General features: G+C 48.5%; 1 long non-coding RNA gene and 1 pseudogene across 1 annotated transcript; both read left to right on the forward strand.

The window, feature by feature from the left end:
* The first annotated feature begins 638 nt into the window (after positions 1-638).
* Positions 639-6,940, forward strand: LOC140698381 (uncharacterized). The gene is made up of 3 exons (XR_012076144.1): positions 639-1,108; positions 1,973-2,071; positions 6,762-6,940. It is a non-coding gene; the product is annotated as an uncharacterized lncRNA (long non-coding RNA).
* Positions 6,941-11,219: 4,279 nt separating this feature from the next.
* LOC140699085 (E3 ubiquitin-protein ligase HERC2-like) overlaps positions 11,220-16,445 on the forward strand; it is a 36,277-nt pseudogene continuing 31,051 nt past the window's right edge.

The following is a 16,445-nucleotide window of genomic DNA, read 5'->3' on the forward strand; positions in this document are numbered from 1 at the left end:
GGCTGTAGAAAGCCAGGGAATTGTGTCCAGTGAATACATATCTGTATTTGTCATATTCCTTCATCAGAGTGGTTTCTCTTTCGTATAAGAAATGGTAAGCACATAACTTACATTGATTTTTATGTATACATTCACATATAATAGCCACAAAATACAAGGCCACTGAAAAAAAGATACTCCTTTTTTCTTACTGTAGAATGTGTTCAAACCTTTAGCAGATTCAGCAGTTACAGGGTTTACAGTACAGATGCCACCCCTTCCCGTTCTGGGGCCTCACAGGGACACTGCCAGGCTGAAGAAAAGACTGTTTCTCCTCCAGTTCATCTAAAGCTTTACTTCAGACCTGGGATTCTTTTAAAATATAATTTATTCGTTATTTAATGGAGGTACTGGTGATTGAACCCAGTACCTCATGCACGTGCTGTACCACTGAGCAACAGTCTCCCCAGCCATGCCTGGAACTGTGGGCACACCCTGGTCACGGGGAAGGGAGGGGTCCCTTTCTCTTGTCTCCTCGAGCCCCTCACTCTGCTTGTTGCCACTCAGAGCTCACAGTTCAGGGCTGTGAAATTTCCTTAACGGACATTGATATTTGGCTAATTCACTAGGTAGGTTCTGTGTGTGCCAAAGAAGCTTTTTAACCATCATGGTTTTCCTCTGCATTAAACTATGAAGGTTGTCTCTGTCCTTGTTAACTTCCTTTATCCATTCATCTAAAAATACCCAGTAGGCCTGGGTATACAAGTACAATTCTGCACTGCAGTTGGCAGTGGTTGTCTGCAATTTCCATTTTCCTAGACTCCCTGCTTCCCCCGACTGATGGCCCTGGCTCCGCTCTCACTGGCCCAGGCCGCCACGCTGGCTGTGTATCAGTGTTTGGCTGGGGGGTCCATGCACCCAGCGAGCCCTGTGTGTGAAGCCTGCAGCTCCATGACGCCTGACCCCGTGCCGCACGTCCGCCCCATCAGAGAAGTAATGCACCAGCCGTCGCCGGGTCCTGCTCTGCCCGTTGTGGTCCAGCTCATGGAAGACGGATCGCCTAGAAGGAACATGGAATTTACACTCGAGTTCCCCACGGGTGCCCCTGCGAACGCTTTGGGCTTCCAAGGTACGGTGTTTTCCTTGGGGATGTTGGACTTCACGTGCCCACCTGTTTGTTCATAGGCCTCCTGGGAAATGCGGCCATCAGGGGCCCCGTGCGCAGCTGAGCGTGCGGGCCTCGCTGCCCGCTGCCGTCTGCGCCTGCTCCTGGGCGTGGGCCGTGGCTGGGGGGCCGCTGGGCCACGCTGACGTGCAGGTCACGGAGCTCTTGGACACAGACATGGGGTCTGAGGCGTGTTCAGACGAGGTGGTGGAGGATGTGGACGACATGGCCTACACTGTGGTCAGTGCCTCCCTCGTGCCATCTGTCCCAAGCTCTGATTTCCTCCGCGCCACTCCATGGGGCCTTCCTGCTTCTGCGAGGCACATGGGGAGGGGGGCTCCTAAGTGCTACCTTGGTTTTCTGTGCCTTTACTATTTTAGCTTTAAAACAGGCCCTTGTTCCAATATCGAATGATGTTGGATAGGCATGACAGGAGATGTTATTAAAAAATCTTTTTTTTTTTTAAATAGAGATACTGGGGCTTGAACCCAGGACCTCGAGGATGCTAAGCGTGCACTCTACCTCTGAGCTATACCCTCCCCCTTAAAAAAATCAATATTTATATGACACATTGACTTCTGATTTCAGTAAGTTGTTTCGTGGGCTTCATTCAGAAATGCCTCAGAAATTTTCTATCCTTTTAAGGTTTTGAGGTTAATTCTGCTTCCTGTGCTGTTGCCATTAACCTTTGTAAACAAAGAATTTTACAGTGAAAACATAGCGTAATATTTCAGTTTCTTTTTTAATATTAGAGACTTTACATACTTCTTTCTTTTTAAGTAGGTTTATCTGGGTCACCATTTTAAAGAACGTGTTTATCTTTTATAGTGTGCTGGTGCTGTCGTCACCCAGAGCCAGACGTACAGAAAACAAGCTGCTGTCCTGACTAACGATGATTATTCGGTGTATGTGAGACACGCTATTCAGGTGAGTACTTGCCTCAGGCTGGAGCCATGCTTAGGTTTTCGTTCAACAAATGTGTGCATGTCTCCGAAAGCCAGCCCTGGCAGGGGAGGGCATGGCAGCCAGCAGGGAGGCCTCTGTGACTGGAGAAAGGACAGAGGAGCAGCAGATGAGCGAGGGGGGGCCAGGGTCACAGAATGACGGGGGCCTTGTCCGCAGTGACGTGGCACAGGGTCCTGTGCTTCTTGGTTATGCCCCTTTTGGACACTTTCACAGCCTATTTTTGCTTTTGAGGGGAGACAGAGGTAGTTAGGTTTATTTATTTATTTTATTTAATGGAGACACTGGGATTGAACCCAGGGCCTTGTGCATGCTAAACACACACTCTAGCACTGAGTTATACACTCCTTCCTTTTTTTTAAAAAAAAAAAATCATTCTTACTGCCATCTAATTTAAAAACTTTTTTTTTCAACCTTCAATCCTTCGTTCTCCTGCTTTAATTCTTTTGTTCTAGTTAGTACACTTCAGAGAAAATCCCATAAATCATCTCATTTTACCTGTAAATGTCAATAAGTATCCTGTATAGATAAGGATTTTATTTTTAACATAATGACCTTTCAGTTACCTAACACTGCCTGACAAAGTAAACAGTGAGTCCTTACTATTGTCCCCTAGCTAATGCTTGCTCAGATTTTCCAAGTTTTCTCAAAAGTGGCTTTTTACAGGAATTCTTTTAAATTTCAGTACTCACAATATCATAGACTTTACATTTGGGTGATAGGCCCCTGAAGTGTTTTTTAACCTAGAACAGTTCCCCTCTCCTTAGTTCCTTTTCATGCCATTCACTTGTACTAAAACTACATCAGCCCACAGCTTTCCTCCCTCTCCTCTGCGTCTCCTACACAGTCGGAGTGAGGGCTGCAGGGTGGTCAGGCTCAGGCTGCCCCTGAGCAGCAATGTGTCATAGAAACCAGCACACAGTGTCGCTGGTCATCACCATCTGTTTGTCAATGTTGTTCATGTCGCCTTCTAGAGCTGTCAAAAATTTTGTCACCCCTCCCAGATTTATTAGCTGGAGCTGTGTTCTTTAAAGAAAACTTTCTTAAGAAGTCTGGTCACTATAATGTAGTTCATAAAGGAAAGGCAGAAGAGATGGCTATTTTTTGTTTGCTTGCTTGCTTTGAGTTCCCAGTTTTCAGAATGATGAACTGGTGCCCTGGTACTTACAAAGGTGACCAAGAACCTTTGTTTTGTCTATTATCATGATGATGAATTTGTTGGCTATTATGGATATGATGTGTTTTAGCCATTTTTCCTCTTGGTCATGTTGTGGGAACCCATTGATCTTTGTTTTAAATTCAAGTGTAGTCAATTTACACTGCTGTGTCAGTTCCTCGTGTACAGCATAGTGTTTCAATCCTCCATGAACATGCATGTATTTCTTTTTGTATTCTCTTCGTTTACCGGTTACTACAAGATACTGAGTACAGTTCCCTGAGCTGTACAGTAGGACCTTGCGGTTTACCTATTTTATGTTTATTATTTAGTATCTGTACTAGTAGTTTCAGTATTAGTATTTAGTATTTAGACTCCCAATTTATCTCATTCCACCCCCTTGCCCCTCTGGTAAAGGTATGGTGGTTTTTGATGTCTGTGAATCTGTTTTATAAAAAGTTCATTAGTGTCATTTTTTTAAAGATTCCACAGATAAATGATAATATGATGTATTTTTTCTCTTTCTGGCTTACTTCACTTAGTATGTCCATCTCCAGATCCATCCATGTTGCTATAAATGGTGTTACCTTTTTCATGGCTGAATAGTATTCCATTGTATAAATGTAGCACAACTTCTTTATCCAGTCATCTGTTGATGGATATTTAGGCTGTTTCCATGTCTTGGCTATTGTAAATAGTGCTGCTATGAACATTGGGGTGCAGGTGTCTTTTTGAAGTAGGGTTACTTCTGGATATATGCCCAGGAGAGAGATTCCTGGGTCATATGGTAAGTTTATTCCTGGTCTGTTGAGGTCTCTCATAGTAGTTTTGATTTGAATTTCTCTGATAATTAGTGATGTCGAGCATTTTCTCATGTACCTATTGATCATCTGTATTTCTTCCTTGGAGAATTGCTTGTTTAGGTCTTCTGCCTGTTTTTGGATTGGGTTGTGTGTGTTTTTCTTATTAAGTCATATGAGCTGCTTATCTATTCTGGAGTTTAAGCCTTTGTCGGTTTCATCTTTTGCAAAAATGTTCTCCCATCCTGTAGGTTGTCATTTTGTTTTGTTCATGGTTTCCTTTGCTGTGCAGAAGCTTGCAAGTTTCATCAGATCCCATTTGTTTATTCTTGCTGTTATTTCTATTGCTTGGGTAGACTGGCCTAGGAGAAGAGTTTTGTGATGTATGTGAGATAATGCTTTGCCTAGATTTTCTTCTAGGAGGTTTATTGTATGTTGTCTTATGTTTGAGTCTTTGATCCATTTTGAGTTTATTTTTGCATATGGTGTAAGGGAGTGTTGTAGTTTCATTCGTTAGTTTTTCTTTAAATGTTCGGCAGAATTCTCTGCTGAAATCATCTCAGCAAGGAGATTACTTTTTATGGATTTTAAAATTACGAATTAAATGTCTTTAGCATTTATAGGGCTATTGTAATGATCTGTCCTGTTGGGTGAGTTGCGATAGTTTGTGTTTCAAGGGGTAGGTCACTGATCTGAACTGTCATATTTCCATGTGTACTGTTGTTCGTGGTGTTTCAGTGTCCTTCTCTCCTTTTCTTTGTCACACTTGCTAGGGATTTATTGATTTTATGGATATTTTCAAAGAACCAGGTTCATTGCTGTGGGCTGGGCACCGTCCACTGCTCACATGTGGGGCCCAGAAACCCTCCACACTGTGCCAGCACTCAGGTGCTGTGAGACCCCACTTACAAACACGAGGGCCCCAATACTGACGATGAGGTAACTCAGCTGGGATCTCACTGCCAGCAGGTGGTGGAGCCACAGTTGCATCTCAGATCCCCACACCAGGCCCCCCAGACTCTGCAGTGGGCGAGGATCCAGAAGGAGGGACCATCAGCATTACCGCAGTCACAGTCCCGTGGTGCCCCCGCCTCAGGGGCAGCCTGAGCCGCACACCAGTTGCCCATTTCCCAGAGGAGTTGGCCGCGCAAGCCTGCTGGCTGGGGTGGGGCTGCTCCTTCTCAGGTGTTACTTTTAAATGTACTCAGTTCTGCAACCTCTAAGTCCAGAGCACATGCACCTCTGGAGTCATGACAGCCTCTGTGAGAGGGAACAGACCAAACGGGCACCCTGGTTTCCAGGTGCTTTTCGACACATTTTCAGATGCATTAAAATGAGAAAAAGTCGGCTCTGGACAGGAACACACATACAATATCTTTAGTAACATTTAACCATTATAAGTCAAAATGAGTTTGGCATTTTTGTTCTTTAGAAAGAAAAACGCTAGAAAAACTCTGCATTTCTTCCAGATGTCCCAACTTCTTCACACTTGATCTCAGCCAAAAGGCCGTGAAAAGATTCTACCACTTTGTTAATGAACCTCCCAAGTGGAGTCAATTCAAAACACATGGAAGCCACCCCCACCCCCAGACACTGCACACACTGTGGCCACCTGGATGGCCCTACCTGGGCATCCAGCTTTTTCTAGAAAAAACCTCTCCAGATGAGGCCCAGGAAGACGGCAGTGCGTGGCAGCCAGGTCTGTGCAGCCCTCGACCTTCCTGTATGAGGAGAGTGCCTCTCAGGTGCTCCCAGGGCTAGAGGGACCCTGGGGTGGCGGGGAAGTGAGGGCGGACACAGGAGGGGCTCCTCTCCTAGAAGAGGACCAGCACGGGCAGCTCCCCAGACACCCCTGCTGCTTCCCTGGGGCTGGGGCCCAGGACCTGGTTGGGGCAGGAGAGGAAGGGCACGGTCCCAGGAATCCTCTGGGCACACCTCACCTGGCCCAGACTGCAGGGACCATGTGTCATCTGTCCTAGGGGTGTGACCGTCCTACTCCTCCTGGAGTTCTACGTCTGCTTCCTGGTGTCCTGTGTCTGTACCTGCACATCACCTGGTGCAGATACGTGTGTGTGTGTTTGTGTGTGTGTCCTGTACCTGCTCATCACCTGGTCTAGGTGCATGTGTGTATGTGTCTTGCACCTGCCTATCACCTGGACAGGTAGGTGCGTGGCCTCTGCCTGCCCTCTTGGCAGGACAGGTGGAGGCAGTATGTCCCTCACCTTCCAGGCAGGTGGAAAGAGTCATCCATGGGGCACAAGCTCCTAAGGCCCCATCCTGTGTGGGGTGCTGTTTGGAGTTCTGGGAGCGCGCCCCGATGGGTGGGTGTGGATGATGACTGAATGAATGAGCGCAAGGGGTGATGCCGTTCTCCCCAAAAGGAGGGTCCTGTGCCCTGTCGGGTGTTCATGTCATAGACGGTGGCCTTCACACTCTCCAGGACTCTTCCTTGGCTTAGGAGCCAGGGTTGAGCTCGTGGCCCCATGATGCCCGGGGCTCCTGGGAGAGGACTCTGTCCTTGTCCTGCACACCGTCCACACGTCCTGAACCTTCATTTTCAAACGTCCCATTTCCCCACTAAACCCCCATTTGTCACGTCTGACAAACTCAGTGTTATCTTTGTGCTGCTGTTGAAAGAAACTACTTCTTCAAAAGGTTGAATCTAGGTTTATTTATTTAAATTGTTTGTTATTCATAGGTACTCTCTTGATTGAAGTTGAGGAAAAAATGCTCTTGAAATAAACAGCCACAGTCCAGCTCTTTGATTTCTCAGACGGGGTGGCTTCTGGCTCGTCCAGCTGCAGTTTCCCACTTCAGGTAAGATGGCTTTACTCGCCTACTTCCAGGTGAAAGCATTTCCAATAGATTCTGGTTTCTAAGTCCTGTCACCCTTGTCCCCAGTGCTGGGAACTCGTGTGCCTGGTGGACAAACGGATCCCCCGGTGGAGGGGTCCCGGGCTCCGCCAGTCCCTTTCTTCTGAATGCCCACTCTCCCCTCCTCGCCCTCCCTCGGCCCAAGCATTTTTCTGTGTGGGGTTTTGACCCAGCGCTGCAGCGGGTCCCGCTCCTGGCTGCCGGGCAGGAAGCAGCTGGGGCGGAGCGCATGGTCTGGACCGCAGGCGGCTGCAGTTCACCCAGCCAGCGTGTCCCTGTTCAGGGACTGACCCATGTGCTCACACGCTGCCCTCCTCAGGCCCTGGACGTGATAGCTGGGCTCTGAGTTCACGGGGCTTGTGCTGAAGACTGGGGCCAAGTGACAGGAGGTGACTGTGGGGCCAGGCATGGATGGCAGGATCTCGCTGGGGAGGATGGGGACTGGCAGGTGGGACAGAGCTGCCCAGCAGAAGCCCAGTACATACCGAGGAAGGGAGGGGTGACAGGGCACGGCTGTGCACGTGGCTGGGTTGGGGTCCACTGCAGCCGTGTATCCCTGAGAAAGGCTGGGAGTCAACAGAGGGCTTTCCTCTGTGACGTGGAAGTGGCCACAGCCAGGGCATCAAGGCCGGTGTGGCAGCTCTGGGACCACCTGGGACCTTCCCCAACCCAGCTGGCTCCCTCGTCACTAGGGGCTGCCAGCTTCAGGGCCTTCGTGTCTCTGTGAAAGAGATGGGAATTGGAGCTGATACTCCTCATGTACTAGAAGCAGGTCCTGGGACACCATAGGCGCAACTGAACATTCTTAGAACAAGAGGAGAAGCTGGTGAAGCAAAGGGGTGGGATCCCTGTCGGTCCTGGAGGCCAGGATGCTGTGACTAGAGGAGGCGCCCTGCAGGGCTGGGGGCGGAAGGCGGGAGAGCAGGACGCTGGAGAGTCAGTGGTGAGGGCTGGATAGGGGCAGAGCTGCACCAACCAGGCGTGCGGACCTGAGGGCGTGAGGCTGGGCGGCCTGCCGAGGGTGTTCCTGCAGCAGTGCTGGCCCTAGGTGGGGATGTGGTGGGACCAGCGCTGAGCCAGTGGGGCAGAGGGAGGAGGAGCGGGGAGGAGGGCGCCAGAGGGGTGCACAGTGAACCAGTCACTGGGCATCTGCAGGTTTGGATGCGCTCTGCTGTGTGGGGTTCCAGGCCTCCCTGGGTCCTGGGGACGTGGGTGTGATGTGACTCAGAAGGAGTACGGGTGCGCTTCGGACAGCACCCCCCATCTCTCCCACCCAGGCCCAGTGCTCATGGTCGTGTTGCAGCCCTATTTTCCCGTCCACTGTCCAGTAACCCCTGGTGGTATTCTGAGCAATGGCAGAGGGGATCCTTCAGGAGGGTGAGAGTCCTGACTTGGCCTTCCTTCCCTGTGTTTCCAAGTCCACACTGAATTCCCCTAGACGCACGAGAGGCCTAAGAATCGGGACACGCGTTTTTGGGGTAAAGAATAGTGACTTTATTTGGAAAGACAGCTGACCGAGAAGATGGCAGGGTAATGTCCTCGAGAGCCACCTTCTCTGAGTGAGAATTCAGGCTCCTTTTACACTAAAAAGGAGAGGGTTTGAGGGTGGTTGGTGCAAACTTCCTGGTGCAGGAATTCTTTGTTCGTGCATCTTTGGGTCAGGTCATGGGGCCCCTGTAAAACCTCTTGCAAACAAATGTTAGTTTCTATTCTGCAACTTGTTGTGTGTAAAGGAGAGCAAAAGAGTTCATATCCTTAAGGAGGAGAGCCTTGAGAATAGGCTCTCCTGTCAATTTCAGGCTGAAGGCAACATTGTTTTACAAAAGGGGCAGAGCTGGTAAGACAGCCTGGAAAACAGCACAGGGTTAAAGGAAAAAGAGCAGATCTAATATGCAGTCAGGTTTGTTCTTTCCTATTACACCTGCTGCCCCAGCAGGGCTGGCCTCAGGGAGGAAGGGCCCCCCCCATCCCCCGAGAGCCACATGCAGGGGGTGAGGAAGGCAGGGAGGGGGTTTGCGGTTCTGGTTAGATAAACTAGACATGGCCGATGAATGGACAGTGACTGCAAAGTTAGAAAACCTCTGGGTTTTCCCTGTTTGGGGAGGGAGAGGGAGCCTCAGCAGAGGTCAGTGACCCTGGTGTGAAACCCAAGAGCTCCTGCCAGCCCCTGCAGGTGCCCTGCCATCACTCTTCTGTTTCCCATCTATTCCCTGTTCTTGTGTTGCATCACGTCCTTCCTCTGACCCAGTGGTTCCCACAGTGTATCTGTGTGGGACTGTGTTCATTTATTTAGTGTAGATTGTCTGTATTTTTTAAACTTTAAATTTCGACTCACTGAGAGCTGTGAAATTTTTTTTTTCTGTGTGTGTGTGAGCTGTGTATGAAAGGAAGGGGGTCGGAATGAATGAAAATGTCACTCTCTTAGTTGTCATCAGGGTTACCTGGACATTTATTTCAGAGGTGTGTGGTTGTGCAGCTGTGATTTACATGGTTCCCTAATTGTCATTTGGTTGGAAGCCTTTGAGTGCCCCGCCCCCTGCACGGGAGCATGTGGTTCAGGGAGCCGGGCCACGCCTTCTCCTGGCCCAACACACAGGGCAGGAGCCCTGAGCACAGGTTGGAATGCTGAGTGGAGAAGGATGTGGTTGTGCAGTTGTCATGTTTGTCTGGACTGTTTAAACTCCACAGCCACCGAGCTGAGGCACATCAGGGAGGTTGTCACTTAGCGGCTACCCTGCCTTCCACAAACTGTTTGGTGCAGCTGCGGTGCTCCTGTGTCGTGTCCCGGGCATGGCACACTCCACAGCTTCTCCCCCGTAGAGCACAGGCTATCTCTCCTGATTTGCCCTGCGTCCCCCTGCCTTGTGGCCTCGTCCCACTGTTGGGGTCCTTTGTGAAATTCAGCTCTGGCTGTGAACTGCCACTTGCCGTGGGGTCCGGGACGCCCAGCCTGGCCATGGCTGCAGAGTCGCTGTCTGAGACAGTGACAGTGAGCTCTGAGGACGTTCCAACAGCTAACACCCCCTGGGCCGCCTTTACGTAACTGTGGTTCCTGTTCTAGGGGCATTTTCCATTGTTCACGTCCGACCAGTTGTCTCTTTTTGGTGTCATGAGAAGTTAGTTCTCATGCTGCCGTTTGGTCTGTGTGTGTACCTGTCTCAGCTCAGTGAGCTGAGCAACCCGCCCTGTGTCCTGGTCTGCAGAGGGAGTGCAGTTTGCTGGTGGTGTCTGCGCCCTGGTTCCTCACCTGTGGAGCAGGGACCGTAGTGACCCCGACCTCACAGGGCGGGGGGGTAGAGGGCTAGCGGCTTGCGCGGCCCAGGGCGCTTTGGTCCATGCTTTCTCTCAGGTCCTGTGGTCTCTGTTGTTGTTTTAATTTCTAATTTCAGAAATGTGAGTCAAAGAAGACCTCCGTGAAATCATTTGTTGAATTTTTCAAAAATGTATTTAAATGGGCTTCAAATAAAATTTCTAATACTTCAGTAACAATTGTATACAGCCTGTGTGAGGAAAATGATAACACTTAAAGCATATAAAAGAAAACACAAATAAAGGGAAATTCTTACCTTTTCTGATATAGAAGGGTGCAATAGTATAAAAATGTCAAGTTAATCTGTTCAGTGAACTTCAGGGCCAGTCAGTGTCACAGGGCCGGGCAGATGGTGGGAACTCCTACTATTTTAAATGTAAAGATGTCAGTTTCCAGTTTTTTAATTTGGGGAGATGAATTATATGAAAACAGCCAGGAAATGTGTGTGGAGGATGAATTGTGGGTGAGGATCTAGCTGCATTCAGATGGTTCTGGACGTTCTGTATTATGAATTGTGTATTGTGGCCACAAACAAGTGTGTAAAAGATTCTGTGTTTTTAAAAGTATTTTATTGCTCAGCGTTTTCCAGGGCGCCTGATGATCATCCAGATCCGTGCTGTCTTGTGCAACTTCATAGTTGTCTTAATCTACTCCGTGGCCCCAGGATGTGTGGTGAGCATGTCTGCAAGGGCTGGGCCTGGCGAGAGCCCTGAGGTGCAGGGATGAGGGGCACCTGCAGGAGCTGCACTGGAGGGTCGGTCTCTAGGATGGGGAGGGGAACAGGGGTCAGAGGTGGGCCTGGGGTGCCCCAGGAATCCAGGGATAGGAGGACATCATCCAACGGAGGAAATGTGATCTCCTGGTAATGGGAGACCCAGTCTTTCATGGTGTGTGGGTTACAGAAGCTGGGCGGAGAGACAGGAAGGAGAAGTGGGGAGGGGGGAACAGGATGGAGCTGAGGGGTGTAGGAGGATGGTAGGGGTCTTGTGTCCCCCATCCCGCATCCTGGGGCACCGCTACTGGTAATGAGGAGCCTTGAAGGGCCGTGAGCAGGCAGGAGTGTCCGAGGCCCAGCTGGTGGCCCTCGGGGAGTGGCTCGGGCAGGAGGCCGGAGAAGGCTGGGGATGAGGGGGTTCAGTGTGCTCTGAGTGGGGCCCCTCTGCCCCATCCAAGTGGGCTGCCTGTCCTGGACCCCCAGGACCTCTACTGCCAGTCCTGCTCTCAGGTGGGGGTCATGCTCGCCTCCATCCCCGACTTCAGTGACTTCTACATCCAGCTGGATGACAGCAACGTGGGGGTGGAGTGTCTGCGCCCCCTGAATGAGACCATCGCTGACTTGGATATGAGGTAAGGGCCACCCCACTGCCCTGACTCCCTGGGGCCGAGGGCACCCGGGTGCCCAGCCGCCAGCAATTCGAAATTGTGTCCTCCACTGTAGCGTGTTCTCTGTCGATGGTGGGGGGGAGCACATACACTTTGTCTCCTTGGGAATCCCGACCAACCTTGACAGTTGAGGACGGGGCTTTGCCTTAGGTTGAGGAGGGTGGACGCTGGGCTGGGAGGTGGGGTGATGGCGCTTGTACCCTGCCTTATAAATGCTGGGCTCAGGTGGGCGGCCTCGCCTCTGCAGGATGGACAGGCGGGCATCTCTGCACCCTCTACTCCGGGTCCCATGTCTGTGCCCGGTCTTCTTCCCTCGCTGGGGACCGCGTCGTCCTTCTGGGTGGTTGTGAGCTCAGCTGCTGAAAGATGGTGTGTTTTGCATGCTTCCACCAGCTCCTGTTTTAAATGCCTTTGCAGGGGCCCCTGTGTTTCCCAGTTCAGTCCCAGAACTTGCCTCGTAGCCAGATGAAGAAGACACACTGCTTTCCAGCACATGTCTGTCCGTTCCACAGTTGCTTCTGGTGGCCGTACACTGCAGTGACTTGTCTACTATGTTATGTGATGTTTAACGGTTTTGTGTTTTAAACAAAGCTCATGGACAAAAGCTTACCAGGTCCTGGAGAAGATCAAGATCACTGGGAGTACCTGCATGGCTGCTGTGGGGCTGGTGCTGATGGCTGGGACCAAGGTGAGTGCCTGCCTGCTGTCCAGGTGTTCCCTGCTCAGAGACTGGGTCCCAGCTGTGTCCCAACTGCCCAGGGACCATGGACAGACTCCCCACTGTGGGCCTCAGTTTGCCGTCTGCATTGGATTAGCCTGCAGGCCATCTTATCAGTGACCAGCTCTTTAGACACAACCTCAACACAGAAGGCCTGTCACAGAGACGTCCCTCAGCCCTGCCCCTCCCCACTGGCCACACTTGCATCCTGGGAGCCTGGCACCACTGAGTGTTCCCCTTTCCTGACACAGGATTGTGGAAACTTCAGGTTTCTCATAAAAGAGACAGAAGAAGAGAGGAAGAGGTAAAAAACAAAGAGCCATGAATAGAAAGCAGTCATACATACAGTAGATACTAATCTGATTATATCAGAAATTACCTTTAATGTGAATGCTCTAAATATACCAATTAAAGAACAGAACTGACCAAGTGGCTGAAAAACAAGACCCAACAAGATTTTCTGTAAGCAATGCAGTTTAATTGTAAAGATGCAGATACATTAAAAATAAAAGGGAGTAGAAATAAATACCATGCTAGCACTGTTGAAAACTCAAGTCGCTATCTTAATTTCAGACAGAGCAAGCTTCAGATCAGGGGCAATTACCAAGGATGAAGAGGGACATCACGTAATGAAAAATGAGTCAATTCCCCAAGAAGGCACAATAATCTTCGCTATGTATACACTCAGCAACAGGAAGCCAAAACTGATGGATCTGCGTGGAGAAATAGATGAATCCACTATACAGTTGGAGACTTCAGTGCCTGTCTATTGGTAATTGGTAGATCCAGTCGGGTGAAAATCTGTAGACAGCTGAACTGAGCAGCATCCTCAGTCACCTGGAGGTAACTGACACCTGTAGACGACTTCATCCAGCAGCAGCAGAACACGCTGCGTTTCGAGTTCACGTGGGACGTTTACCAAGGTAGACCACACTGTGGGCCGTAAAACACAGCTTGACAAATTTAAAAGAACCGAGATCATATAAACTATATTCTCACACCAGAATGGAATTAAAGTACGAATCTGTTTCTAGGAGATACTGGAAAACTCCAAAACATTTGGAGATGGAGCCATACACTTCTAAATGACACGTGAGACAAAGAAGAAATCTCAAGAGAAGGTGAAAAATAATTTGAACTAAAAGAAATGGAAAATATCACTTGTCAAAATTTGTGAGATGCAGAAAACGGTATTTAGAGAGAAATGTGTATGATTGAATTCATATATCAGACAAGAAGACCAATCCGAAAGCAGGAGTCTAAAATTCCGCCTTAGGAAACTAGAGAAAGAAGAGCCATTTAACCTAAAGCAAGAAGAAAATAAATAATAAAAGTCAGAGCACAAATGAATGAAGTTAAAGACAAGGAAACAGAGAAGCAGTGAAACCAAAATTTGACTCTTTGAGAAAATCAATAAAATTGATTATCTCTAGCCACACCAACTAAGGAAAAAGGGAGAAAGCAGAAATAGTAGAAATGAAAGGGGGCTATTTCCACTGAACCAATGGATGTTAAAAAGATAATTAATGTATATTGTGAACAACTCTGTGGCACTGCACTGGAGGTCCTAGCTGGTAGTCCAATAAGGGAAGAAAAGTAAATAGAAGATATGTCGGTTGCAAACGTAGGAACAGAACCATCATTCTCAAATTGCCCGTGTATGTAGAATATTCAGTACTAAAATACTTACATATAAACTGCTAGAATTTTTAAGTGACTTTACCAAATTCACTGGATATAAAATTAACATGAATTTCTGTTTTATCTCTCTATATTATCTATAGACAATTAGAAACTCAAACATTTAAAAAGTTACTATTTCTAATTAGTGTTAAAAAAATACAACTGTATTCCCAGAAATTTGTAGGATGTGGATTTCCCTTTGAAATTTCCTTTTAAAAGGCTCTAGTTTTCTTTTTGTTTGTTTTGTTTTTTCAGGGGGTAGGTAATTAGTATTATTTGTTAATTTATTTTGTTTTTCGATGGAAGTACTGGGGATTGAACCCAGGACCTTGTGCGTTCCAAGCATGTCTCTCACACTTTAGCTCCACCCTCCCCTGTTAAACACTTCATTTTATTCAAAGATATATTTTTAAATATTTTGTTCCTGGAAAAAAAGACTGAAGAAACTAGTCTAGAAATGAATTCAGCTTAATTGTAAGTGTAAGAAGCAGGCAGCGCTCTGGACTCTGCCCCTCAAGCTTGCTGTCTGTCTGTGCTGGGCCCTGTGGGGGGGCTAGCTTCCTGACTCCGAGGACCCGGGGGTGGGGGGCCTCACAGTGCTCCTGGCTGTGGTCAGAGGCATCGACAGTCGGTTCCACGTGGGAGGACAAGTCATGTGCGAGGAGTTTGGAGAAGGCACTGTGACTCCCATCACCCCGAAGGGCGGGATCACTGTGCAGCTCTGTGACATTCCTGCCTGTCGTGTGTGCCCCCTGAACCAGCTGAAGCCGGTAAGTGAATCTGTGTTCAGTTCCTGGGTGAGTGGGAAGAACTTGATTCTGGCCGTTTATGTCTGCCTTCTAGGACGCCATCCAAATTCAGGAAGCCCATCTGCCTTTCTTCCTTTTCACCTCACACTCCAGTGGTGAATGGGACCTATCTCACAGGATTACATAGATTAGTATCTCATTTGTCTTATTTTAGCCTCAAAAAGATATGAAAGGGCATTAGCTACTTAGAAGGTACTGTGGAAGTATAAGTTTTCATTATTTTTAAACTGTGAATTAATGAAATTTATTTATCAAACAGCTTAACTTTCAAAACAAACCTAAATATGATTCCCTTAAGTGATCTTTCTTCATGTACAAAATCTATAATAATTATGTTGAGTGACATGGTTTATGTGGCAGCTAGTGTCATCTTAAACCTGTGAATTAGGGATACATAGAGAAAGTGATTTATATTACTTTGATGTAACCCAACTAAGACCTGACCATATCTTTCAATAAAACACTATTTTTGATAATTACAGGAATATGTGCATGCTGTAGAAAATACCTAAAAATTTAGTAACCACCACCCTGATGTAATTATTGCTGACACGTTGGTAAAGAAAACATTTAGTTTCTATTTACTGTACATGTAATTCTTTGCCTCCAGCGTCATCTTTTAACATTATTTTCAGATGTAAAAAGACTTACATCTACACGTGGTGTTTCAGAATTAAGACTCGCCGCTCTGACAGGTTTCAGAACATCCACGTGCTCTGCTCCCTGGACACACGTTGAAGGCCTCTGTGCTCCGTCTTCAGCTCCCTGCCCGGTGTTCAGCGGCACCGACCTGCGCTTCACTGAGCCCATGTTTTCCATCTGGGCTCAGTTGGTGAACCTCGCTGGCAGCAAATTGGAAAAGCACGAACTAAAGAAATGACCTAAACACAGTTTTGTAGGTCAGTACACACGCTTCTTGATGAAAGAGCTACAGCCTTAACTAAAATTGTTTGAACCACATCTTGTTTTGTCAGAGCAGGTCTGTCAGTGCCGAAGTCTTTGGGTTCAGATGGACTGACCACTGGTTGAGTGACGGCGGGCGTGTGATGAGTGTGTGTGACACCAAGAATGATGCCGTGGTGGGAGTGGCACCCAGAGAACCCCCAGGCCTCCCCACCTCCTGGTGCCAGCGTTTACTCTGAACACGCTTTTTGAAGAGAAGTCTGTGTTCTCTCCCTGCATGTTGACCCCCCCAAACAAGGGCCCCCAGCCTAGTCACCCTTTGGAAGCATTGTTCCGGGTCTCATCACAGCCAGACTCTGCAGGGCCTGTGTGCCTGGGCCTGCCTCACTTTGTGTCTGTGGACCCTGGCCGCCTGTCTGAGGCTGAGGCCAGCCCTGCTCTGGCTCTGCCTTTGGTCTGGAGTGCTGCTCTCCATTTCCCTAACGTTCCCCCTCCTGCGTCCTTTCGGAATTCTTCTCCCTGACTATTCTTTGCACATTAGACATCCTTGTGGTTGCGTCCATCACTTGTGGCTCACTCTGCCCACTCTTCTTGAGTTTTCTCACCCATTACTCCCCAGTCCTGTAATTCCTGCCACAGCATTTATGATGGCTCTCCAGTTCTCATGTCTGGCTGGAGGGCGCGGTGCATGTAAACCACAGC

This window comes from Vicugna pacos, chromosome 1, assembly GCF_048564905.1.
Source record: "Vicugna pacos chromosome 1, VicPac4, whole genome shotgun sequence".
NCBI classification, from domain to species: Eukaryota; Metazoa; Chordata; class Mammalia; order Artiodactyla; family Camelidae; genus Vicugna; species Vicugna pacos.